At 42.6% G+C, this 27,380-nt stretch overlaps 1 protein-coding gene across 7 annotated transcripts in view; it reads left to right on the forward strand.

Annotated features, from left to right (window-relative positions):
• The window catches only part of TBC1D5 (TBC1 domain family member 5), a 476,616-nt gene that overhangs the window by 22,012 nt on the left and 427,224 nt on the right, over positions 1–27,380 (forward strand). Inside the window, exon 3 of one of the 7 annotated variants that reach the window (XM_034402459.3) lies at positions 13,022–13,058. The exons of the other annotated variants lie outside the window; for them this stretch is intronic. The gene's annotated coding sequence lies outside the window, so the exon portion shown is untranslated. The remainder of the gene's footprint in view (positions 1–13,021; positions 13,059–27,380) is intronic. 7 annotated transcript variants of the gene reach the window in all.

Consider the following 27,380-nt stretch of genomic DNA (forward strand, 5'->3'; position numbering starts at 1 on the left):
GCAAATGGCAATCATGTGACCAACCCGCCCACCTCACTCCCAGATGCTGCAACTGTCATAAATACATAAATGCATCAATAATTTTGATCAGATGATCACAGTGATGTATGACAGTCATAAGTGTGAAGACTATAGGCCATTCTTTTTAGCATCATGGTAATTTAGACGGTCATTAAATGTATGTCATACAGGTATGAATTATTTTGGCTTCATTAACAACTATGAACATTTTACAATCCATTTTTTTTTACTTTCTGTTTACTTTTGGTTTAATAACACTATCCAGTGTGTTATTATTTCCCTTGGTTTGAAAGTTTAGAAATTAAATAATGAGAAAGGATTAGTTGTACATATCAAGTTAGGTTGTTGCTAAAATAAAGTAGAAAAGGCCTCTAGATAGGTTTCACTATATAATTTAAATTATGCATGTGTATATCTAAATTCCTTATTTTGAAATATTGAATGTATGAATATTTAATTGGTATCTTTAATATTTTCATATGCTTGCTTTAAAGGAAGCTGTTTCCTTTGATTTATATACATTGATAAAAACTTGTATATAGTATATGTCTACAGTTTTTCTCTAGTATTAGATGAATACCTTTAGACAACAATAGCTTTAGATAGTTGCTTTTGATATACATATTTTTATAAAATATATTTATATATAGATTTATATTTGCTGGAATCGGGTATTCCATGTTCATATGATACCTTTCAGAACTTTTTATATAAATGTTTTACAAGTCATATTTACAAAAACCAGACTGATTGCAATGTTTAATAATAATTTCCCACTCTCTAATTCAAACTGATACATATTTACATTACAATGCATGTAATCTTTGCCTTTTGCTTAATTAATTAATTAATTTGATTTCACCTTTTAAACTGAGTTCTTCGGAACTCTATAATTTTTCCTCAGAATATAAAATTGATTGTTGAAATGGTCTGTAAGGCATTGATGTTAAACATTCAGTGTCTTCTGTTATTCACTTATACGAGTCGTAAGTGCTTCCTGAACTACATATTATAATACTAATGAGGGTAATACTTGAACATTTATGTACAAGCCTAGAGTATTTCTGCTTTATAATTATGACAAGTGAAGCACAGCCAGAGGTCAACTTAAACCAGAATGTTTTTCACACTCACACATTTACCAGCTTATTTATAGGAGTTTCTGGTTGACCATAATTCATAATTTTAGGAAAAAAGATACTGTTTTTTGCTTACTTAATGCCACTTTGAGCAGTCAAAATTTTGAAAAGACATATTAGTGGTTACTAAAATATTCAAAGATTTCTTTTTAATTCCAGTTTTGAATTTATTATATGTTTATGCTTCCTTCACTTCAATATCTTACAGTTTTAAGCAGAAAAATACATCGTTGTGATAAAAATTGAAAATGTTTAATCTTTTAGATACCGTAGTTTCTTTAATTTAATGTTTCTTATAATTACATGACTGAACATGTACAGAATGTATCTCAGTGGTGAGTGTTCCTTCACTTCTGTCATTTGGAACAGATCACATCACAGCCATGCACTCCTTTCATGAACACTTTTATTCAGGGAAGCATTTAAAGCTGAGCTATTTTTGGGGTGTGTGGGGTGGATGCTATAGTTTTAATTTATTTTTATTATTGTTAGACCACACTGAATGTTTCTCAATGGTACAATGGGATGGAAAATGTTAATATTAAATAGATTAAAATTAACACTGCAGAAAAATTCAATGAATTCAGTATCATGTAGCAATTTTTCAGAGAAAAGCACTGAAATCACTTACTGGACGAAACTAGTTCTCCTTATATAATAATTACATGTGTATTTTCCTTCCTGTAGCTTAAATGTAAACTATAATTTTGTACACTGCTCTATTTAACATTTCAAGAACCTAAATTGTACTGTTTATTAACTATATAAGAAAAATAAACATCTGTATTTTTCTTTCTTTTTTCTTCTTTACTATCCTTAGTTCATATTCATAGCCTGTGTCTTTTAATCTTTTTTTTTTTTTTTACAAAATACGTTTATTTTCTGAAAATGGCAAGTCAGTTTCATGATAATTTGTGTATGCATGCAAGATCTAAGCCACCTCTTCGCAAATCAAAATGTCCACTCAACTTTATCTCTTTTTAGCATTTATATAGAGACCAAAGGAGCTCATTTTCCTGTTTTAAATTGCTACATCAAGTATACTGGTTTAAATTTGTTTTATCACTTGGTCCTTGCAGCAAATTTTAATTATCATGAACAGTGCACTTTTATAAACTACTTGTTGCTTTAGATTTGTATCTTTCAATCTAGAATTCTTTGAAACATAGACTAAAAGCTATAATATTAAATGAAAGATGAAACTCAGTATTATAAAAGAAGCTAGCAAAAATACTTAACATACTTGACCCAATGAAAATCTTCCTCAAAAGCTTGAAAGAAGTACGATATAACTTAAGAAAGGATAATTTCGCTTCAGGGTGCTGGTTCTCACCTATAAGGCCCTACATGACTTAGGTCCGGGATATTTGCAGGACCTTCTCCTGCCTGCCTCTCACCGTCCTGTTCGCTCACATAGGGCTGCTCTCCTCAGGGTTCTGATGGCGATGTCATCTGGCGGCGCCCATGGGTAGGGCATTCTCTGTGGGTGCTCCCACCCTCTGGAATGAGTTGCCTACTGAGCTCCGGATGGCTCCTGATCTCCACTCCTTCTGTCGGGACCTGAAGACTTGGCTGTTCAAGCAAATAGGCTGACTCTGATTCTGGGTTTTATTATTTATTATTTATTAGTTAATTTGATTTAAAATGGGATTTTGTTGTACATGTTTTTAACTTGTGTTCGCCGCCCTGAGTCCTTCTAGAGAAGGGCGGCATATAAATACATGAAATAAATAAATAAAGAAAGAAAGAAAGAAATAAAGAAAGAAAGAAAGAAAGAACCAGAATTCAAGATAAAAAAATGGGAATCAGTATAAAATTCAGAAATAAAATGGACAGTGGTTTAAAGAGGATCCATTGTTATAAATAAGCAATGGTGAAAATATTACGTGATTAGCTGAACATATACCAAGGAATTAAAAATTAAAAATAATATCAGGGTTACAAGTTTTAATAAAACTAACAATAATTGAAGAAAAACAAGAGCACTAATTTAATCAAGGTGTTTAGTATGAAGAAACAAGGATCCAACTGCAGGTAGCAACACATGTTAAAAAATTTTGGTTAAGGAAGGTGGACAAAGATTGTTCAGATGGCAGTAGAACTGAGCTACTTAGCATATGGAAATCATTTTTAGAGCAAACAAGGAGAAGAAATATAAGGGTCAAGCTATTTTTTTAAAAAAGAATGATTATTGTAAGCCTTGAAGGAACAGAAAGAATACAGTACAAATATTAAAATATCATCTAATCCAGAGAGAAGTAATTTGATATCTATCTATATCTATATCTGATATCTATCAGATATTTTGGATTAAAATCCTTACATTTTCTGCCATTGACTGCATTGCAGAAAAGTTAAAAAAATAATCTGGCCTATTCCAATCTCATTCACAGTTCAGAATATCCTCTGGTGTAGATATAGTGCAGTTTTGCATCAAAGACATAAATCAATGGCTTAAATTTATCCAATGTAGGCAGCTTTTCACAATCTTACTTCATTTTAGTTGCTCTGTGAAGAGAAATAATGTAGCATTATTTTTTGCTGTATTGAAATTTGTCCTTATTTTCTTAGAGCCACTTAGCTTTGACAGGGCGGACATCCACAGTTCCTTCTTTCTTTTCTTCTTTACTTCCTTTTCTCCTGAGAGGAGGGAAACGGCTGGGGGAAGACGCTCCGTTTAATGCATGGGACCGAGTCTGCTATTCAAATTGGCTCCGCCCTCCTGGCCTTCTCCAGTTGTTCAACTCGGTTTATGCTGGATGGTCATGTCTTCCAGCCTCTCCGAATTTCCTCTCCTCATCAGGATTCTTCTGGACATCTGCCTTCAATCGCTCGTATCTGCCGACTGGCAGATACGTTTAACCGGCTCGCCTGTTATTCTCTGCTCCCCAGAAGATCGGGAGAGTTTGTTGCTGCGTTTTAACGGCCTTTGCCCAGCAGCCTGCCTCGGCTCGAGCCAAGCCTCGCTGAGTGCCATCAGTCGCGTTAATAGCCGGAGGGCTAGTGACTATCCGGACCCGCGCCTCATTTCACCTGCGTGGATTGAGTCCGGCATTGTCCCAGAGAGCCGCCATGAGTGTTTTCTTCCCTTCTCGATCACCGCGGGAGCTTTCGGGTGGTTTCAAAATGGCGGCCGCCATGCGCTCGACTGGTTTAGCGGGGCAGAAGGCTTCGGGGAAGCGTTGGCACCACAGTGATCTGCTTGAAGGGGCTTCCACCTTGCTTCCTCCTCCTCCTAAACGGACCAGGGGGAAGAAAATCACCCCAGCTGTCCCTATTGCCTCTTCCTCTAAGGAGGAACAAAGAAGGCATAAAGCCATTGAAAATGCCTTCCTTAAGGCTCAGGCCCAGGCACCTCCCGGCGATCCCGGTTGCAGCACCAGGCCCCCTTCTGCCGCAAGTAATCCGGCCTCAGGTGCTTCCAGGTCACTGAGGGAATTATCCCCTGACATTTCCATGGCTGCCTTTATCGCACCAACTACAGCCAGCCAGCTTATGTTCCAGACTATGCCTGAGGAGGCTTCCTCAGTGGGGGAACATTTTTCTGCAGGGGCTCCTGCCTCAGTTCCTCCTTCACCCCAAGCTCTTCCTCCTCCTGGTTTGACAGACTCATTGGAGGACATAATATCCAGAGCAATCAAGCAGAGCCTAGCTCTTGTTTGCAACAAGCCTTGGTCCCTGTACCTTCAGCCATCGCTCATCAGACCCAGCCCAGGGAGGCAAAGGATTCTTTATCTGAGCAGGAGCATGCCAACTCCCACTATTCAGCGGACCAGACTTTAGTCTCTGACATCAAGTATTTCGAGGAACAGGCCTTGTCTGATGATGAAGGCCTCGGGCCAGACCAGCCTTCCTTCATCGGTCTCTTCTGTCCTCAGATTTTCCGCTCTCTCCTTTTCAAGGTCATCGCCACTACTCGATTGGAAGACCCTCCATCTACAGCCTCGGCTTCAGTATCTACTGACCCCGCAGCGGCCATGTTTGCGGAGCCCACCGTCGATCCAGAGACTATCCCAGCTCCTAAGCTGTTCACTGATGTGTGGTCCCTTCCTGGGGCAGAACCTAGTCCTAACGGCTTGGACAAGCGCCTTTATAATGCCGCCACTCCTTTGTCCGATCTTCTCCAGCCTCCCGCGTGGACTCTCCTGTTGTTGCTCTCACCAATGTCTCGCATCCTACGGGGCCTACCGAGGATTTGCTCTGCCCAGAGGATAAGCGAGCCGAGAAAAGTTTACTTAAGGGGCATTTGGCCATGGCCTGGTCCATCAAGGCATCCACCTCGGCTTTGTTCTTCAACAGGGCGGTTCTTCTATGGCTGAAACAACTTCAAAGTCACATTCCCTTATCCAACGCCAGGTCTCATCAGGACCTAAATAAGATCTCAGCAGCCCTGGAGTATTCAGCCGACGCCATGCTCAATGCGACCAGGTTTTCGGCCAAGTCTCTCGGTTCCACCATCACATCCCGTCGCCTCTTGTGGCTCCGTAACTGTCAGGCTGATATGTGGAGCAAATGGCAACTAACTTCTGCACCATACCCACCTGGACTATTGCAACACTCTCTACATGGGGCTCCCCTTGAGGAGCACCCGGAGGCTCCAACTGGTGCAGAGTGCGGCCGCGCGGGTGGTTATGGGAGCGACATGGCGCTCACATGTAACATCTCTCCTGCGCGAGCTGCACTGGCTCCCGGTGGTCTTCTGGGTGCGCTTCAAGGTTTTGGTTACCACCTTTAGAGCACTCCATGGCTTAGGACCTGGCTACTTACGGGACCGCCTACTACTACAAATAGCCTCCCACCGGCCGGTACACTCTCATAGAGAGGGGCTCCTCTGGGTGCCGTCGGCCAAACAGTGTCGACTGGCGGCCCCCAGGGGGAGGGCCTTCTCTGTGGGGGCACCCACTATCTGGAACGAGATCCCCCCGGAGATACGGAGGATCCCGGATCTTCGCACTTTCCGCCGCGCTCTTAAGACCTTTCTATTCAGCAAGCTGGCCTGGCCTAACCTTTTTCCCCTTTTCTTTTAAATTGAAAATTTTAAATTTGTTTTTAAATTATTGGGATGTTTTAAATTTGTCTTGGGCTAAATTGTTTAATCTGGTTTTATTTCTGCTTTTAAATTTTATATTTATGTATTTTATTTTGTTCCTGTTCACCGCCCTGAGTCCTTCGGGACTAGGGCGGTATATAAATCTAATAAAACAAACAAACAATACACTGCGGGCACCCTATTTGGTCTGTGTTTGGAACCCCTCCTCATTGAGACGAGGGATAGATGCAGGAACCTACCTCCAGCCTCCAGGTGTGGTGACTCCCGTTACTCAACTTCAGCCCACTACCAGTCCTTTCGTTCCTCTGATTCATCATCCTTCCAGCCTCACTTTCAGCACTTCTTTACACCCAGATCTCAGCAGGACTCCCAGGTCAGACAGGGAGCTAGGTTTCTTCCCAAGCATCCCTCCCGCGGAGGGCAGGGCCGTTTTTCCCAAAGGCCTAGATAGAGCAACCCCCTCCCCTCCTATTGGGGGCCAGCTGGCTCTATTTTCCATGCAATGGGAGTCCTCCACTTCTGATTCCCTGGTGCTCCACACCGTTTCCTTGGGTTTCTCCTTAGAATTTATTTCCTCCCCGGTTTCTTGTCTATCCAGGTTCACAGGATAGATCCAAGCGGGACTTGCTTTCCGCTGCTATTGCCCACCTGCTTCTCATCGAGGCCATCCAGGAGGTTCCCCAGTCCCAACGCGGTCAGGGGTTCTACTCCCGCCTTTTCCTTGTAAAGAATCCTCAGGTGGGTGGAGAGCCATATTAGATCTCAAATCCTTGAACTGGTATATAATTTATCGCCGGTTCAAGATGCAATCACTCTTTTCTATCCTTGAATTTGTCCGGCCTGGGATTTTCTGGCCTTCGTAGACTTGACGGAGGCCTACCTTCATGTACCCATTCTCCCCGCCCACCGCCAATTTCTCCGTTTTTGTTTTCTCGGACACCATTACCAGTATAAGGCCCTTCCCTTTGGCCTCTGCTCGGCCCCTAGGATATTTACGAAGATTATGGCTGCCCTTATTGGCCACATTCGTTCACACTCTATCCGGGTCCAATTCTATTTGGACGATATTCTCATTCTTTTTTCGTCCCTTTCCACGGCACAGAGTGACCTTTCCATGGTTCTCTCCACTTTACAAAACCATGGTTTTTCTATCAATTGGTCCAAAAGCCACCTCACCCCTTCCACCCGCACGTCACCTGGGGGCAGTCATCGATACTGGGTTGTCTCGTGTTTCTCTATCCCCCGACCGGCAGGATAGTCTTAGGTCCTTGGCACACAAATGCATGTCCTCCAGTTCAGTTACGGTACTGGAGCTGTCTCACCTATTGGACAAGATGGTGTCTACACTTGGGATTACCCCGTGGTCTCGCTTACACAGCAGGGAACTTTAGTGGCTCCTGCTTCCATACCAGAAGGCCCAACGCAACACTTCACTCTCGTGCCTGCAGCTGCCGGATCCAGTCCTCCGATCCTTACAGTGGTGGACCTCCAATGCCATCTCTCGGAGCAGTTGTTACAGGGAACCACATCGCGTTCAGCTTACCACTGATGCCAGCCTTATGGGTTGGGGTGCCATCTCCTTCATCTCATGGTGCAAGGTCAGTGGTCCGTGAGAGAGAGCCTCCTCAATATCAATTTGCTGGAATTGAGGGCCGTTCATCTAGCCCTCAGCAACTTTCGCAGCCAACTAGCGGGCAAGGATATCTTGGTCCTCACGGACAACACCACCGCCAAGACCCACATCAACAGGTTGGGGGCATTTGCTCACGGTCTGTCATGGCAGAGGCTCTTCAACTAGGCCTGTGGGCTGAGGAACACCTGAATTCCATCAAGGCGGATCACATTTCGGGGTCAGCAAATATCCAAGCGGACGCACTCAGCTGGAACCTCGTGGATCACGGGGAGTGGAGCATTCCACTGGACCTCTTCCTCGAAATAACGGCCAGGTTTGGGACCCCCGTGCTGGACCTCTTCGCCTCGTCGACCAACCACTAGGTTCCCTGATACTTCTCCAGGTACCCGGAGCCCGGGGCCAAATCCATGAACGCTCTCCGCAGCCCGTGGCCAGCAGGGCTGCTGTACGCATTGCCGCCCATCCCGGTGATTCCCAGAGTGATCCGGAAGCTCCTGGAAGCGAGGGCAGAGCTGATCCTCCTGGCCCCTTCCTGGCCCCGGCGGCCTTGGTACGCGGACTTAATGTCCCTGTCTGTGGCACCTCCTTGGTGCCTACCGGATTCCAGGGTGGCTCTGACTCAAGGGTCCCTTCATCATCCTGATCCAACATGGCTTCGCTTGACCGCCTGGCGGTTGAGCGGCTCATCTTGAAGGCTGCCAACCTTCCTCCGGATGTCATTGCCACCATCCAGGCTGCTCGCCGTTCCTCCACAACTCGTATATATGAGGCCACTTGGCGTTCCTTTTCTGCTTGGTGCTTCAGAGCTTCTCTGTCTCCTACAGCAGCCACCATCGCTCACGTGTTATCTTTCCTATAGGATGGTCTTAAGAAAGGTCTGGCACCTAATACCCTTCGGCGACAGGTGGCAGCTCTAGCGTTGGTCCTGGCGTTTGGTTCCACCGAATTGCGCTCTATTATCCAGAATTTTCTTCAGGGGACGGCCAATCTGCGCCCTCCAGTTGTCCACCGCTTTCCCACCTGGAACCTCAACAAGGTCCTCAGCGCCTTGACGGCTCCTCCGTTCGAGCCTCCTTCACGAGGTTTCTCTTCGTCTCCTTTCCTTCAAGGTGTTGTTTCTGGTGGCGATCACGTCAGCTTGCCGTATCTCCGAGCTGGCGGCCCTTTCCATCCGGGGGGACCTTTGTGTATTTCACAAGGACAGGGTCATTCTCCACCTTGACACCACCTTCCTCCTGAAGGTGAACTCTACCTTCCACCACTCCCAGGAGCTTGTTCTTCCAAATTTCTGCCCAGGTGCTTCACATCGACTCAAACGCACATGGCATACCTTGGACATCCGCTGGGCTCTGAAGGTCTCCATTTTCTGGATGGCTTCAATCCACAAGATGGAGGCTCTCTTCGTGGCTTTCCAGCCGACAACTATCGGTTCCTGGGTTTTGGGTCCCCCCTTGGGCCAGTGGCTGAGAGCCATTATTGCAATGGCCTACCGCCAGGACGCATCACTGCTCACTCAACCAGGAGTGCTGCCACCTCCGTGGCTTGGTCGACCCAGGCATCCTTGGAGGAGTCTGCAAGGCTGCCACATGGATCAGCATCAGCCCCTTCATTCGCCACTATAAGATGGACTCCTTCGCCTCTGCTGAGGCGTCCTTCGGTCAATGGGTTCTACAGGCGGTTCACCATTCTTAGCGTCGGCCAGATCCGGAGTTTCCCTCCCTGGATAACATTGTGCTTTGGTATGTCCCCAGCCTGACTGCCGTTTCCCTCCTCTCAGGAGAATGGACGTTGGTCTTACCTGATACGTCCTTTCTCTGTTGAGAGGAAACGGCAGTCAGCCCCATCCTTCTTACTCCGGATCGGGAGGTTCATGGGGGCGGGTGGTTTGCTAATTCTCTATCATTTTAGGAAGACATGTCCCGGTAGTCTGAATTTCGCCCTCGCCGAACAACTGGAGAAGGCCAGGAGGGCGGAGCCAATTTGAATAGCAGACTCGGTCCCATGCATTAGATGGAGCGTCTTCCGGCAGCCTGACTGCCATTTCATCTCAACAGAGGAAGGACGTATCAGGTAAGAGCAACATCCATTTTCCACTTTGGATGTCAGGGCAGAGAAAGTTTTGGTTCTTGCACTTCTCATGGCCTCCACCATTGTTATTTGATACTGCTGTAGTATATCTTTGATGTTGTCTTTCCATCTTTTCCTGGGCATACCTCATGCTCTTTGACCTTCTCCTATTTTTATGTATGCCTTATATGGTATGGAATTCCCAGACATTCTCTACAGATGGGCAAACTGCCTTTGTATATAGTTTAATACTGGTTCTATTCCAATTCTTTCCCTTGTAATCGCATTTCATTTAATTCCTTCTAGTCACTCCAGCAGCTTTTCTCAAATACTGTATTTCATTTCCATTGTAACTAACTTTCATTTATGCATTATTGTGAGTGTCCATTTTGGCACTGATAATATAAGATGGAAATGAATATGCTTTGAATGAGATGCTTCTTTGTACTAATCCGTGCTATCTTAAGTTGTAGGAGTTCAGCTAGCTTTCCCAATACTTGGTTTGCCTTACTGCATATGTTAATATTGTAGGCAAATTTTCCATCTTCAGTAAATATTGTTCCTAAATATTTGAACTCTGATACTTGTTTTACGCTTGATTCCTCTATAACTATGTGTAGGGAAAACCTTTCTCTTCCAATTACCCTTATTTTTGTTCTGGATGTACCAAGAAGCCCACTCCATGCTTTGCTGTGTCTTCTCCTGAATAGATAAACAAGTATTCTTTATGAATTTTCCTACTATCATATCAGTTGCAACTTATTTCAGCTAGTCCCATTATCTTTATCTCTCTTTTTTCCATTAGTTCCCTTATTTATTTTGTTTTATTTCTAAAGCTAGGAAATAAGGTCATATTCAAAGTTTCTATTTTGTTCTGTGCTTTTCTGTCTCTTGGTCCTTTGACATTTCTGCACTCATTTCTTGTTGGTTCAGTCCATTTGTTTCTCGTTTGGATTTGTGTAGCTATATATTATCTATTGTCAGTTTGCTGGGCCTGTCGCAACTTCACCAGAGCCCCTTTAATCAAGTCATTTCACAGTAACCTAGGATGGCTTTCATGGTTGCCAAAGTGGTCCTGTGACACAAAGCCACACTATACTTTGCCCAATACTAGCAAACCAAAAATTACTTTGTCCTGTTACCTCCTCTCACAATGTGGACAGGATGCTGAACTTTGAGAAGCATTTAGCTTTGCCAGGGTGGACATTCACAGTTTTACTGTAACTAAAACTTCTCTTTTTTAATATATAGAAATATAATTATAGCAGAGAAACAATTGCAATCAGTTGAATAAATGGAGTGATTTTCCTAAGTATATAAAGCATATCTTAATAGATGAAAAGTAGATCATTGCACTTATGTCAGTTAGCTTTTTAATTTTAAGAATTTCCTCTATTCATTTAATTAATTGACTGATTGGTTTTTGCTTTAAAGGTTATTTTTAAGACCACTATTAATAAAGAGAACAGCAGATGAGTTAAAAGATATCTTCATATTGAAGGGGATGCAGCCTCTAAAGCAAAATCCATGGAAGTACTGTGTATCTTTTTTTAAGATGATGTTTGGTTTAAGTTTTGAACAAATGTTTAAATGGGAAAAGCAAAACATTAGTATTCTGGCTTGAAGAAGAGGTTTTTTTTCAAAATCTTCAATACATGAATTGAAGTAACCTAACACAGCTTTCTGTATTAGGTTACTTGGTTATACTAAAGTGTAGTACAATGTTTGTTTTTTTCAGAAATGCAATAACTGATTAAAGATTACTTTTTGATAGAAAACCTCAATGAATACAAGAAAGTATCCAAGTCCTATGATTTTTACAAAGAATATACAAATAGTCTTAAAATGCTTCTAAAAGCTATTCATGCCCAGAACTATTGGAATTCTGATGTGAATATTATACTATAAGAAGTTTGAGTGTTTTGTTGCTACATTTATTATTATGATATGAGCATTACAATTTTTTCATATATTAATATAAACCCTGTAATATTTATATGACAGTAATACAGTTGACTTATATATAAATCATATATTTCATTTCAGACAATGTCATTTGCTAAAAGTCTTATTGATTAGTCCTGATAGTTTTACAGAATTTTCTTCTGAGCACTTAAAAGTTTGAGGAGCTGCTGTAGTCCCACAGGACATAAAATAAAGCTGTCTGTAGATAAAATTGTTTTGAATGTTTCCAGCAGTTTGAGTTTTTTATAAGAATGCAAAATACCAGCACCTTAACCCTTTAATACATTTAGCAGCAAATATATATGTATAGATAACACACACACACACAAACACACACACACACCAAAGTCTGGATTGCTTTTTATATCTGTGTACTTTTTCCCTAAAATATGTTATCCTGTGACATAAACAGATGCTGCTTTAACAATACAATACATTGTGTATCATAAAATTATCTCTATTTTAATCATAGATACTCACTTAATGAGACACAAGCAGGTTTCATAAAAATGGATTTAGGAAGAGATTTAGTGTTTTGTTTTTGCCACATTATAGAAATATAGAGCTCATGCTCAAGTAAATTGCGCCTTGTGTGTAATAAAAGTTATTTTTCTTAGGTCTATTTTAGTTTGGAAATTATTCTACTTTTTGTTTCAAATACAAGTAACCATTTTGCAGGAAAGCAGTTAATTATAAAAATGATTTTAGTTTCAGAAAAAAAATAATTTCATTATTCTGTTTTATTCACTGCTTTTATCTCATCTTACTTTATCCTATTGTATTTTATTCTATTTTATTTTATTGTGCCTGACACCCGTTATTTCTTAATATAGTGAATTGACTAATCAATAAAGCTATACAATATAACATTGCTTTATCAATCTTTGTCATTTATGGTACGAAGGAAAACTATTTGCATGTATATTCAAGAAAACCACTCTAGCACAAATACTGGTAGGAGAAAATGCAGTTAATATTTTATTTTTTGAAATAATATTGCAAATATTACAAATATGTTCCCTCTTTCTGTTGCTATATTTGTTTAATTCTTAATGTTTCTCTCCTTTATAGAGTCTGTGAATGCACAGATAGAATAACTTCTTCCCTAATATTGAATTTGTTTACTTGACTTTTTTTAATTATTAGATGCAGCAAAATTGTACTGTACTTGGGGCAAGGGGAGGTAAGTGTTTTTATATTGTGTTTTTTAATTCAACTGAACCCAGCAGAGTTAAATGTAGTTTGGAAGCACGGGGAAGAATTAATGATTGGAAGATACGGAGTTGGTAAATTATTTATTCTGGCCCCGAGGAAGCTGAAAAGCAGAGTGAAAGACTAATAAATCATTTGTAGTGGTGCTGGTTGTCACTTCCAATTATTTTAGACGGTTTTGTGATAAACTGCGACACCTGCTAGATATCCCCACACCATCCCTTGATGCTGGTAGTGCAGCTTATTCAGTTGATTATCAAAGGCAAGTTTATCTAAACTTTCTATAGATTAAATGAAGAATTTCTGGTTCTCCCAACATTCATTTCTGTAGATGTCTTAAAGCGTGTTGGTGCAACTTTGCATTTTTTTCTATTAATGCTATGTTTTCTTTAACTCTGTCCAGGAATGAAAGGATTGATCTCCTTTTGCAGTATCATATATTTAAAGTTACAGATTATATTAGTAATTCTATTTTATAGTATTTAAGTAAAGGATGACAACTTTTTTCTGGCTTGTTTGGGGTCATTATCATGTTGGAATACTGCCCTGCAGCCTAGTCTCCAAAGGGAGGGGACCATGCTCTGCTTTAGTATATCACAGTACATGTTGGCATTCATGATTCCCGCAATGAACTGTAGCTCCCCAGTGCCGGCAGCATTCATGCAACCCCAGACCAGGACATTCCCACCACCATGGTTGACTGTAGGCAAGACACACTTTTCTTTGTACTCCTCACCTGGTTGTCGCCACACACACTTGACACCATCTGAACCAAATAAGTTTATCTTGGTCTCATTGGACCACAGGACATGGTTCCAGGAATCCATGTCCTAAGTCTGCTTATCTGCAGCAAACTGTTTGTGGGCTTTCTTATGCATCATCTTTAGAAGAGGCTTCCTTCTGGGACGACAGCCCTGTAGACAAATTTGATGCAGCGTGTGGCGTATGGTCTGAGCACTGACAGGCTGACACGCCACCCCTTCAACTTCTGTAGCAATGCTGGCAGCATTCATTCATCTATTTTCCAAAGCCTACCTCTGAATATAACAATGAGCATGGGCACCCAACTTCTATGGTTGACCATGGTGAGCCCTGTTCTGAGTGGAACCTGTCCTGTTAAATTGCTGTATGGTTTTGGCCACCTTGCTGCTGTTCAGTTTCAGGGTCTTGGCAATCTTCTTATAGCCTAGGCCAGTGATGGCTAACCTTTTTGCCGTCATGTGCCAAAAGCGGGGTGTGTGTGTGTGTGCATGCCCACACCCATAATTCAATGTGTCCCGCCTCCCATGCGCACGTGACCCCCCACTTTTGGCACGCAATGGCACGGTAGACCCGGTAGGCCCATTTTTCTCCCTCTCCAGGCTCCAGAGGCTTTCTTGGAGCCTGGGGAGGTGAAAACGGCCTTTCCCACCCCCTGTGGAGGCCCTCAGGAGGCCAGAAATGGCCCATTTCCCAACTTCCTGTGTGACCGGAAGGTCTGTTTTTCGCTCTCCCCAGGCTCCAGAGGCTTTCTAGGAGCCTGGGGAGGGCGAAAACAGCCTCCCCCCCCCAAGAGGCCCTCCGGACCATTTGCCGACTTCTGGAAGGCCCAAAAATGAGGTGGCCAGCTCGCGCATGCGCACTGGGTCTGCGCTAGGGCAAAGCTTGCATGCCCACAGATATGGCTCCGCGTGCCACCTGTGGCCGGTGTGTCATAGGTTCGCCATCATGGGCCTAGGCCATCTTTATGTAGAGCAACAATTCATTTTTTCAGATCCTCAAGAGAGTCCATTGCCATGAGGTGCCGTGTTGAACTTCCAGTGATCAGTATGAGGGAGTGAGAGCAATAACACCAAATTTAACACACCTGCTTCCCCTTCACACCTGTGACCTTGTAACATTAACGCAACACCAGGAAAGGAAAATGGCTACTTGGGCCCCATTTGGACATTATCATTAGGGGTGTAGTCACTTTTGTTACCACCAGTTTAGATATTAATGGCTGTGTGTTGTATTATCTTGAGGGGGCAGCACATTTACACTGTTATACAAGCTGCATACTCACTACTTTACATTGTAGCCAAGTGTCATTTCTTCAGTGTTGTCACATGAAAAGATATACTTAAATATTTACAAAATATAAGGGGGTGTACTCACTTCTGTGACATACTGTATCTTAAATAGAAAACAATCTTTAGATAGATTTTTACTCCTAAAGCATTTTATTAAAATAAATTTGATAAAAAATAAAAAAAATCCAATTTAAATGTTTTAAAATCATTTTAAATTTTTTTTTTTTAAATCATCGATTTTTATCCACCCTGATAGAAAATCTATACCATTTCAGACAATGGCTGTCCAATCTTTTCTTAAAAACCTCCAGTGAATGAGCATCCACAACTTCTAGCGGAATCCATTCCATTGATTAATTATTCTGTCAAGAAATTTCTCCTTAGTTTTAGGTTGGTTCTCTTTGATTAGTTTCCATCCATTGCTTCTTGTTCTGCCTTTAAGCGCTTTAGAGAATAGATTGACTCTCTTTTTTGTGGTATCCTCTCAAAGATTACATTTTAAAAGAAACACATAACAAATAAAAAAAGACAGAAGGAAAACAAAGTAGTATTACTGTAATAAATCATATTTAGATTAAAGATAAGTAGATTTCCTTACCTTTGAAATCAGAAATCTAAATAAACGTTTTAAAAACCACATTCCAAATAGGAAAAAGCCATTTGCCTTAGAGTTCAGGGATCTTTAGAAAGGTTTTCCTTGGAAATCTTAATGCCTGGATAGGTTCATAATAATAGTTATATCTTTAAATTAATATTTTAATAGTTGTGAAAGATTTTCTGTATACTGTAAAGATGATGTAGTACTCTAATGAAATTAAGCTCGAAATTATAGTTGTAAGTCTTTGCAGTCATAAGTATCACATGATGATTCAAAGTTATGACCATTTTTGTGGCTGTCATTAAGCAAATCCATTCTCTCCATGGGGCATTTTTTGCAACAAACCATAAGTAAAACACCAGAAACCTGCAAAAAAAAAAAAAAATCCCATTGCAAATTGTGATTATGTGAGTGTGAGACATTTCAAATGGTCATAAAAATGAGCCAGTTGCAAACACCAACAGTGTGAACATATGACCATCGAGTGTATATGTGCAGCCTTCATAACTCCAAAAATGGATCCTAAGTAGCTCTGGGTAGATCTGTTATAACTTTGAACTATCCTTAAGCGATTGATTGTAAGTAGAGGCTGACCTATACCCAAACACTGAGCATTTATTAGTCATGGGTGCAAACTGTCAATTAAAAATACTGGAATGTCCAATTAATGCTGAAAACCGCCTGGAGTTGTTTGGTACCGGTTCCATCAAGTATTAACTCTGACTTCGCTTATCTTTTTAAGATCAGCCTAGATTGGATTGGTGCTGCTACCTGCCTGGTTGGTTAGATAGGAAACAGGTTATAAATAATAACAATAAATAATGAAAAGAATTAAATATTTTATGTTGTTAGAATTTTACCCTGGTTCTAACTATTAAATGTAAGTGAACAGTGATATATATATATATATATATATATATATATATATATATATATATATATATATGTGTGTGTGTGTGTGTGTATGTGTATGTGTATGTGTATGTGTATGTGTATGTGTATGTGTATGTGTATGTATATGTATATGTATATGTATATATATATATGTTTTCTCAGGTTTTCGTGGGTGTTTGTATGTAGGTCTTTGGTTATTCGGGTCTTCTCCCACGTAAAATTGGAAGTGTCTTGGCGACGTTTCGACGAAGTCTCATTCGTCATCTTCAGGCTGGTGTTCTCGGCTTCGTGCTTCCAGGAGCAATGTGAGATCGCAGCTGTCTCTTCCTTTTAACTGCTAGTGGGGGTGTGAGCTGATTGGGTGGGAACTTGGCTGTGTTCTGATTGGGTGGAGGTGTGTTCTGAATGAGACTTCGTCGAAACGTCGCCAAGACACTTCCAATTTTACGTGGGAGAAGACCCGAATAACCAAAGACCTACATATATATATGTCTTTGGTTATTCGGGTCTTCTCCCACATAAAATTTGATATTATAATATTAATATGTCACAAGTTCACAAGGCCAGATGTGTGATATGATTCATGTCAGCTACAGAGCTGAAATAGTATTTATGATACATAGAGAGTTATAATACAAATCATAGCTAGTTCTGTAATAAACTTTTAAAGTGCCTCAGGATGTATTTATGTGGCATAGTAATTTTTGGAATAATAGTGGTTTTGGAGGCTCAATATGAATTTCTTTTAAAGGAGAGTAAATGGATTTTGGATGGGACATGATTAGCTTTTTTTTAAAATGGCATACAAATTCTTTAGATCAGGCAATTACAGAAATTCACTGATTTTTCTGATTTATTATGATAATAATGTAGTAGATTTCATGTGCTAATAAACTCTTTTGAACTATATTGGTATATATATAGTGTGTTGTGGTGTTTGCTTTTGTAATGAACTAATTGTATTTTCAAATGGAGTAATTTGGGGGGGAAACAAATAACCTAGATTTTAAAATCATGTTTATTTCTATGAAATAACATTAAAACATAACGATCATTTTATACTGAAAAAAGTGCAGCTTTATAAGAAGAGCATATTCAGAGTTTTGAACATGTTTGGACAAAATATCAATTTCTCAGAATTCTATGGTTTTTATAAGTAATCACTTTTTTAAAAAATTAGTAAAAATAATTTATAAGACAAAGTTGGATTCTAAAATGCAAACAGAAAAATATAAATTTCAATCCCGTTTTCTGTTCTAACAGCTACAATTTTAGATCTTCCTATCGTATCATATATTTCTGGATATATAAAAAAAGACCCCCTATTTCTGTACATTTTTATGCAAATCTAGATATTACCAGGTCCTCTAAAACTAATTTCTTCAAAGCATGGTGAACCAATGAGGATTATCAAGGCCACTAGTTTGAAGAAGTCTGCTTTAACACTAAATTTAGAATAAATCTTACCTAGCACTTTGCTTATATTAATGTATCACATTAACAAATTAAACAACAGAAGAGATTCCAGATGAGCCTATGCAATATTTGTAAATTCCAGTGGATAACCAGAAGACTGTTGGAACTCATAAATATGAATAATAGAATAACAGAGTGGGAAGGGACTTTGGAAGTCTTCTAGTCCAACTCCTTGCTCAAGCAGGGAACCCTATACCCATGATGGCAAACCTGTGGCATGTGTGCCTGAAATGGCACACGGAGCCATGTCGCCTGGCACACACAGCATCACCCATTCCTCTTCCGATTTTCTGGTACGCATGTGCGCGTGATGATCAGCTGGCCTTTTTTCATGCAGCAGTGCCGGAAATTAAACGATCTTCTAGCTGGTCTTCCGTTTTCCTGCGTGAGCATGCATGCCGACCAGCTGATCATTGCGTGAGCATGTGCACGAGAAACCCGAAGAGTAGCTGGCTGAAACCAGAAGTTCAGTAGCTGAAACCAGAAGTTCATTTTCGGGGGCACGCGTGCATCCTGGGCAGCTTCTCTTTCAGGTTGCGGCCCACACACACACAAACTTCCTTTTTGGCACTCGGTGCTGAAAAGGTTCGCCATCACTGCCCTATACCATTTCAAACAAATGTTTGTCCAATCTCTCCCTAAAAATCTCTAGTGTTGAAGCACCCACAACTTCTGGAGGAAAGCCAGAATTCTAGGTTGTTTCTCTTTTTGATTAGTTGCTTCTTGTCCTAGCTTCAGGTACTTTGGAGAATAGGTTGACCACCCTTTTTATGGCTACCCCTTAGGTATTGGAACACTGCTATCATATCACCCCTATTCTCTCTTTTCATTAAACTAGGCATATCTAATTCCTGCAGTTGTTTTTCATATATTTTAGGTTCCAATCCCCTAATCAGCCATCAAGAGTAGAAATCATTGGAACTTTTGCTTCATACATGTATCTAATTTTCTTTTTGCTTTTGTTGAAGGTTTGCATTTCAGTAGTTTTTAATAAAGAAGCTGCTCTTCTACACTTGAAACCATGTATCAGTCTTAGGTCATCTATGAATGGTATACTTCCAGTCCTCTTTTAAAATTAAGTTAGCTGCCATTACTACTTACGATGACAGCAAAGTGCAAACTGTAAGTATGCATCCAAAATATGTTATTTAAAAAAAGTAATGTTTGCCGTAGTGAAAATGATGCACTCCAGTTTTCAGCATGGCACAGAACTGTTAAAGACTGCAATAGGAATGCACTAAGTGACCAGCAGAAGATCAAGAACAGATAGAAAGAGTATATGGAAGGACTCTATAGCAGTTTGACTTACCATCAAGATGGCAGTGATGACAGCCAATTAATAAAGAATCAAACATCTTGAAAGAAAAAGTAGAATGGGCCATGGGGAAATTGCTAAGCTGCAAAGTCCCTGTGGAATTACTAAAACCAGTGCTAGTTAACATCATGACTGCCCTGTATCAAGAGATATGGACTACATGTCAATGGCCTCAGGAGTGGAAATGATACCTTTTTATTCCATTAGTAAAGAAAGACGATGCCAGGGACTATTCTACGATTGCATTGATTTCCAGTGCAAGCAAAATTCTGTTAAAAATCATCAAAGAATTACCTGATATACAAATTGGCTTTAAAAAGGGATTTATTTTATTTTTATTTTATTTTGAATTTGTATACCGCCCTTCTCCCTGAGGACTCAGGGCGGTGAACAGTCAAGTAAAAACATCAAATACAAATATTAAAATACAGTTAAAATATACATATATAAATTTGGCCCCATTAATTAAAAACAATAAACAAAACACTTAAAAACACTTAAAAAAATTAGGCCAGCCCGGCTTGCTGGAAAAGGAAGGTTTTAAGGGCACGGCGGAAGGCACCGAGGTCTTGGATTCTCCTTATCTCTGGAGGCAATTGATTCCAGAGGGTAGGTGCCCCCACAGAGAAGGCCCTCCCCCTGGGGGTCACCAGCCTGCACTGTTTGGCTGATGGCACCCCGAGGAGGCCCTCTCTGTGGGAGCGCACGGGTCGATGGGAGATCGTCGGTGGCAGCAAGCGGTCTCGAAGATAGCTAGGCCCTATGCCATGGAGCACTTTAAAGATGATAACCAACACCTTGAAGTGCACCCGGAAGACCACTGGGAGCCAGTGCAGCTCGCACAGGAGCGGTGTTACATGGGAGCGCCAGGCTGCTCCCGTCACTACCCACGCTGCTGCATTCTGGACCAGTTGGAGCCTCCGGGTGCTCCTCAAGGGGAGCCCCATGTAGAGAGCATTGCAGTAGTCAAGGCGAGAGGTGACGAGGGCATGAGTGACTGTGCACAGGGAATCCCGATCAAGAAAGGGCCGCAACTGGCGGATCAGGGGAACCTGACAAAAGGTCCCCCTGGTTACAGCCGTCAGATGTTCCTCCAAGGACAGCTGCCTATCCAGGAGGACTCCCAGATTGCGAGCCCTCTCTGTGGGGGCCAACGACTCGCCCCCAATAGTCAGTGATGGAGTCAACTGACTATATCGGGATGCCGGGAGCCACAGCCACTCAGTCTTGGAAGGGTTGAGCCTGAGGCTGTTCCTCCCCATCCAGATCTGCACAGCCTCCAGGCACTGGGACATCACTTCAAGGGCATCGTTGGGGTGGCCTGGGATGGAGATGTACAGCTGGGTGTCATCAGCGTACTGGTGGTATCTCACCCCAAAGCCACGGATGATCTCGCCCAGCGGCTTCACATAAATGTTGAACAGAAGGGGCGAGAGGACCGATCCCTGCAGCACTCCACAGATGAGGGGCCTCGAGGTCGACCTCTGCCCCCCTGCCAACACGAACTGCGACCGGTCGGAGAGAAAGGAGGAGAACCACCGTAATACGGTGCCCCCCATCCCCAACTCTTCCAACCGGTGCAGCATGATACCATGGTCGATGGTATCAAAAGCCGCTGAGAGGTCTAACAGAACCAGAACAGAGGAACAACCCCTGTCCCGAGCCCTCCAGAGATCATCAACCAACGCGACCAATGCCGTTTCCGTGCTCTGTCCAGGCCTGAAACCCGACTGGAACGGATCTAGATAGGATGTTTCCTCCAAGAATTGTGGAAACTGTCGCGCGACCACACTCTCAACAACCTTCGCCAGGAAGTGAAGGTTGGAGACAGGACGATAGTTGGCTAATATTGCCGGATCCAGGGACGGCTTCTTGAGGAGAGGCCTCACCACCGCTTCTTTCAAGGCGGCGGGGAAGTGACCCTCACTCAACGAAGCGTTGATAACACCCTGGAGCCAGCCTCGTGTAACCTCCCGGGAGGCCAGTACCAACCAGGAGGGACACGGGTCCAGTAAACATGTGGCCGCACTAAGTCTCCCCAAAATCCTGTCCACATCATCCGGAGTCACAGCATCAAACTCTTCCCAGGTAACATTCTCAAGACTATTCCTCGTCACCCTGCCCTGATCTACCCAGTCAGAGTCCAAATCCCCCCGGATCTGAGCGATTTTGTCATACAGGTATTGTCCGAAATCCTCTGCCCTGCCTTCCAAGGGATCCTCCCGCGCTCCCGGATGGAGCAGGGAGCGGGTTACCCTGAACAGGGCGGCCGGACGATTCCCTGATGACGCAATAGAGGCGGAAAAGTAGTTAAACTTTGCCGTCTTTATCGCCACTAGGTAGGTCTTAATATGCGACCTTACCAGTGTTCGGTCAGATTCAGCGAGACTGGCCCTCCAACCGCTCTCTAGGCGTCTTTTCCGGCGTTTCATCTCCCTCAGCTCCTCGGTGAATCAAGGAGCCGCGAGGGATCGGCACCGGGTCAGAGGCCGCAAAGGCACTACTCGATCCAAGGCCCCACCAGCCGCCCGATCCCAGGCAGCTACCAGGTCCTTGGCCGAGTCGTGTGCCAGATCTTCAGGAATTGGCCCAAGCTCCGTCTGGAACCTATCAGGATCCATCAGGCGCCTGGGGCGGATCCATCTAATTGGGTCCGCCTCCCTGCGGCGGGGTGTAGCGGTTCGAAGGTCCAGACGAAGGAGTGAGTGATCTGACCATGACAAGGGTTTCATGTCTATATCCCCTATAATAAGACCACTCAACCACTGGCCAGAGACAAAAATCAGGTCCAGCGTGTGTCCCCCCCTGTGAGTGGGACCATGAACTAACTGGGTCAGGTCCATGGCCGTCATGGAAGCCATGAACTCCCGAGCCATCTCTGACGTTTCACCAACGGACGGCAGATTGAAATCACCCATGACCATAAGCCTGGGTGTATCAACTGCCACCGTGGCTATCACGTCGAGTAGCTCGGGCAGGGCCGTTGCCACGCGGCAGGGAGCCAGGTACGTAAGCAGCAAGCCCATCTGAACCCCATGACCCCATCTCACAAAGAGGGACTCACATCCGGCAATCTGTGGCACAGTGGTCTCCCTCGGACCCAGACCTTCGTTAATAATAACCGCCACCCCCCCGCCCCTCCCTTGGGCCCTTGGCTGATGGAATGCTCTGAAACCTGGTGGACACATCTCAACCAGAGGGACCCCTCCCTCCGGGCCCACCAGGTCTCCGTAATACCCGCCAGGTCCGCTCCCCCCTCTTGAATAAGATCGTAAATGAGGGGGGCCTTATTTACCACGGACCTGGCGTTGCACAGCATCAGCCGGAGGCCCAGGTCCTGAGTATCTGAGCCACCTAGTATCCGAGGGGAGCCTTGAGGACCGGGGCGTGCAATCGCTCTCAAGTAGCGAGTGCGCACCCCCGGCACAAGATAAGGTCCTCTGCTCCCGCCATATCTGCCCCTCCCATCCACCGTGCTGATGACATCCCCAATCCCTCGTCCTGCGCCCTCCAGACCGTTACCCTGTGCCAGGCTGGGCCCTGACCTAGGTGGATTACCCCCCCCATCCCCTTTGGTCACCCTCCCAGTTCCCCTTAAAAGATTATTAAAAACCCTAATTAAAAAACCCCTCAATCCCCGCTTTAAAACATGCCACCTCTCGGGGCTCCAAAGCCCGTCCTTAAGGTAGGCCTTCGATAGAGTGGAAGGCCATCGCCGCGAGAGGGGGGCATCTCGCAGCGCAAGCAAATCTGCCGAGGTATAAGCCATACAAGTATGATGAGATGGAAAAGGGGAACCTTGGATGTCAGCGAAATTTAAAGATAGTCATTGAGGTGAGAGATGGCAAAAGAGGCTGGCCAGGATGAAGCTGGGGCCCCTTCACTCTCTCACAGTGATGGGGCGACCAGATCAGATGGTTGCAGTGCAGGCGGATGGCCACAGCCATCTCACCGCGGCTGGATGTAAAAGGCCAACAATAGTCACTCTCTCCCTGCAGATGGAGCAGCAGTCCTTGACCTGGACTCTCAGCTTCTCCCTCCAGCCTGCAATCTCCCGAGCCAAGGCCTAAAGGTGGAAATCGGGCGGCAGGAATAAACTAGCCAGCAGCAGAAGGAGATAGAGAACAAACATAAAAATCCAGGAGGGTGATAATAAAGTCCCAGAGTCAGTAGTGATGGAAAAATGGGCCGACCTAATAGAGAGTCCAGGTAGCAACGGGGGGGGTGGGGGCATTTTCAGGGGGGGGGCGAATCCAAGGGGGAAACCAGATGGTAATTGGAAATCCCCCTCTATCACTCCCCAACTCCCTTCGATGTTCCGGGCCAAATCACCCCCAATAGTCCTGCCCGTTTTCTCCGAGCAAATTCTGCCACGATCTTCCCAGGTCTCGGTCCATGTAGGGGGTTTTCAGGCGCAGCTGACCGCTGAGCCATACACCCCGAGCCTCAAATCTGGGCTAAATAACTGTTTGAAGCGGCCAACAGGCCTCCGAGCCTCCGAGTGCCGGGTCCATCGCCTTCCCGCACCCCCCCTCCCCCGGCAGCCCAGCTTTTTTTTTTTTTTTCCCGGCCACCGTCAAATCGAAGGGAGGCTTGGGTCGCTATAGATGATTCCCTCGGCTCCCTCAGTTCTCCATCCGGCTCAGTTAGACTCCCCAGACCACCTTAACTCCTTCACCTCCTACAGTCAGTCCGTAGGATGAAATGCCCGATCTCCGGGGCTCCGCAGCTGTGGAGTCATCGTGGAGGCCGCCATCGCCGCCGCCGCCCTCCTTACAGCGCTCCGATTACGTCTCCTCGCTGTAGCTCTGCCATCCCAGGGCCAATCCCGATAAGGGATGGCACATCCGAACTGTCAGACCATCGGCATGCTGAACGTGGGGCTCAAGATCACTAAAACAGCCTCTGACGTTTCCAAAGTTCTCCTTTTCCCCATCAACCTCAACAGCGAGCCCCTCGGAGGTCCGCCATCTTACGCACACGCAGGGATGCAGCATTCGAGATCACATTGCCAATATTAGATGGATTATGGAAAAGGTATATGAATATCAAAAAAATCTTTATATGTGCTTGATCAATTACAGAAAAGCCTTTGACTGTATAGAACACCAATAAGTGTGGGCAGCTTTGCATAGTCTTGGTGTCCCAAACCAGCTGATCAGATTCATCAGATCACTGCACTGATCAGTAGGCAACAATGAGAATACTTCCTGGTGATACAGATTGATTCAGAATCAGTAAGGGAGTTAGAATCAGTAAGGTGGCTAGACAGAATTTAAACCTTTTTCTTTTCAAATCCGTTTAATTTAGTTTGCTTATTTAACTGCCTTTCTGGGATATTTTACTTTTGAAAAAATTTATAAAAAAATACCTTTTTATATTTCCCAGAAATATGTATTCAGGCAAATATTTGCATTTCTATATTCTGTGAAATAAAGCTTACATACAGTAAACTATATTCTGTTTACTAGAAAGGCATTCTGTAGGAAAAGAATGAAGGCATACAGAATGGAGGCATTCTGTAGTGTTCAAAGTCAAGTTAGCTGTAAAAAAGATGTCTCAAACTACTACAATATCTGCTATTTGGGAAGAACACATGAGCATTGTCAGTTCCTGACAGCTGTAGGATTGCCTGTGGGCATGTTGCTGAAATTTCAATTGTAATTATACAGTACACTTCCTTTAACAAATTGTGTTCCCAGCTATAATTATAACAGCTTTATTTGCCTCCAGCCTGATCCTTATCTTAGCACCCACCTTCTTGCTACCAGATGATTTAAGTGTGGTAGAGATTCTTTTAAAGCTGCAAATCTAATACTTGACTTGCCTGAAAAAATGCCTCTGATCAATCTTATTTACTTCTACGAATTTGGGTGGATGGATATGTGTGTGCGTGCGCACATGTACACAAACACACATAGTTTCTTTTAAGAAACGGTTTTTGCTTATAATAGCAAAAAGGAATTAAGAAGGAAGAGATTTGAATCATGTTAAAAAAATGTTGGAGAGCTCATAATTTCTTATTCCTACAGCCTCCTATTGGCTATGTTAACTTGGTATTTGGTTCAAAAACTTTTTGAAACATATTTTTGTAAAAGAATGGAGCATACTAAATTTACTATTGTTGATAAACCTTTGGCATATGTAATGAGATTTTACACATATTAGAATAGCCTTTAGTAAAATTATCAACAATTACACTAAAATTAGTATATTTGGATATAGTGCTATTCTACAAATAGAAACACCCTTAGAAATGTAACCTATACAATTTTAGATGTTGAATAGATTTTTTCTCTTTTCCTGTAGAAATTGATTTTGGAATGATGGATCATTGCAGTTCCCTGTTCAAGATTAACATTTACAATGAACTCATAAAAATACTACATTTATAGATTTTTAGTGGACTATTTTTAGCCAGGAATGTGATTGGCAACTTGATTTTTCTGTATAAACTTTATGTCAATATATTTTCCTTGCCTTACGCCATTTGTTCAGTGACTATTCAAAATTATATTGATGGCAAAAAAATGAGCGTATTATCCAACTTCAAAGTTGCAACTACTGCAGCATCCCCACAATCACATGATTATGATCTGGGCATTCATGTGCCCAGCTCATGATCATGACATTGCAGAGAAGCATGATCATGTGATTGCAATTTGTGACCTTCCCTGCCAGCTACTCATAAGAAGTCAATGGGAAAACTATCAGAGAAATCATTCCCAGTTTTTCTCCCAAACATAGTAGAACCATCTCACCCATGCACAGCCTTCACTGGCCCTCCTAGGTTTTCCACCAACTTGCATGCACTTGAATTAGCCTGCCTACTCATATGCAGCCTATGCTGGTCCTCCAAATTCTCTCCCTGCCTTCTCCACCTCTTTGTAGCATCCTTGAACTGTTTACCTAAACTCCCATCTTTCCTCTTAACAACCTGTGACTTGAATCATGTTTTTGCACTTGCTGCACTTAGTGATGGCACTAAAGGAATATTACATCTAAGGAATATTACTTTTTTTTTGCAATATTAAAGGTGGACAGTAACCTATGCTTGCATAACAATGGAGGTATTAAGGAATTTTAAAAAGGTGATAGAAATGGTCCTTCAGGTACTAAATAGAAATTTTAGATCTATTATTCCATATAAGTACTCTTGGTTGACTTCTTGTGAAATTCTTTTTTGGCTAAAGAATTACTTGAGTCTAGTAATGAAGTAGAACGGACATATATCTTCGGCAGTTCTTTTTTCCCTGGGGAAATGCATTTGTCAGTGAAAGTAAACTGAGCAACTCATGCAAAATTTTGCCATATTTTCTATTAGAATCTTCTGGGATATCTGGTTGAATGCTTTGCTGAATGTGAAGTACATTATATCTACCACATCTTGTGGTTTGCTAACTGGCCATGTTATCAAAAAGATCAGTTTGGTTTGCCACAACTTATTCTGATAAACCTATGATAAATTCTTTCATAATTTTCTAAATGCTTATAAGCTGATTATTTGTATTTTATTCCAGAATTTTGCCCAGTAATCATATCAAGCTTATTCATGTTTATAATTATGTAGACCTTTTTAACCCTTTTTGAAGATAGAAACAAAACATGCTCTTCTCTGTTTTCTGGTGCTATCCCTGCCTTCCATGATTTTTCAAAGATAATATAAAGGGCTCTCAAGATAATATCTATTTTAGGGACTCTTGAATACCAATACTTTTTTGTCAGTTCTTTTACTTGGTCTATTTAAACATATTGTGAAAAGATGGAGGCAAAATAGGAATTAAGGAATTCTTTCTATTACTATTCATAGCTAACAATGGCTTCACTTTTTTTTTTTTTTTACTGACATAAACCAAAAAGTCTTTTTTCCATGTATGCCTTTAAAATAATAAAAACAGTTTCTATATGGAAATATTAGCTAATTTAAGTTATTCCAAACTGCCATGAAAGGGCAGTGGA

The sequence above is a fragment of the Pantherophis guttatus genome, chromosome 4 (assembly GCF_059756535.1).
Source record: "Pantherophis guttatus breed Tessera chromosome 4, ASM5975653v1, whole genome shotgun sequence".
Taxonomy (NCBI): Eukaryota; Metazoa; Chordata; class Lepidosauria; order Squamata; family Colubridae; genus Pantherophis; species Pantherophis guttatus.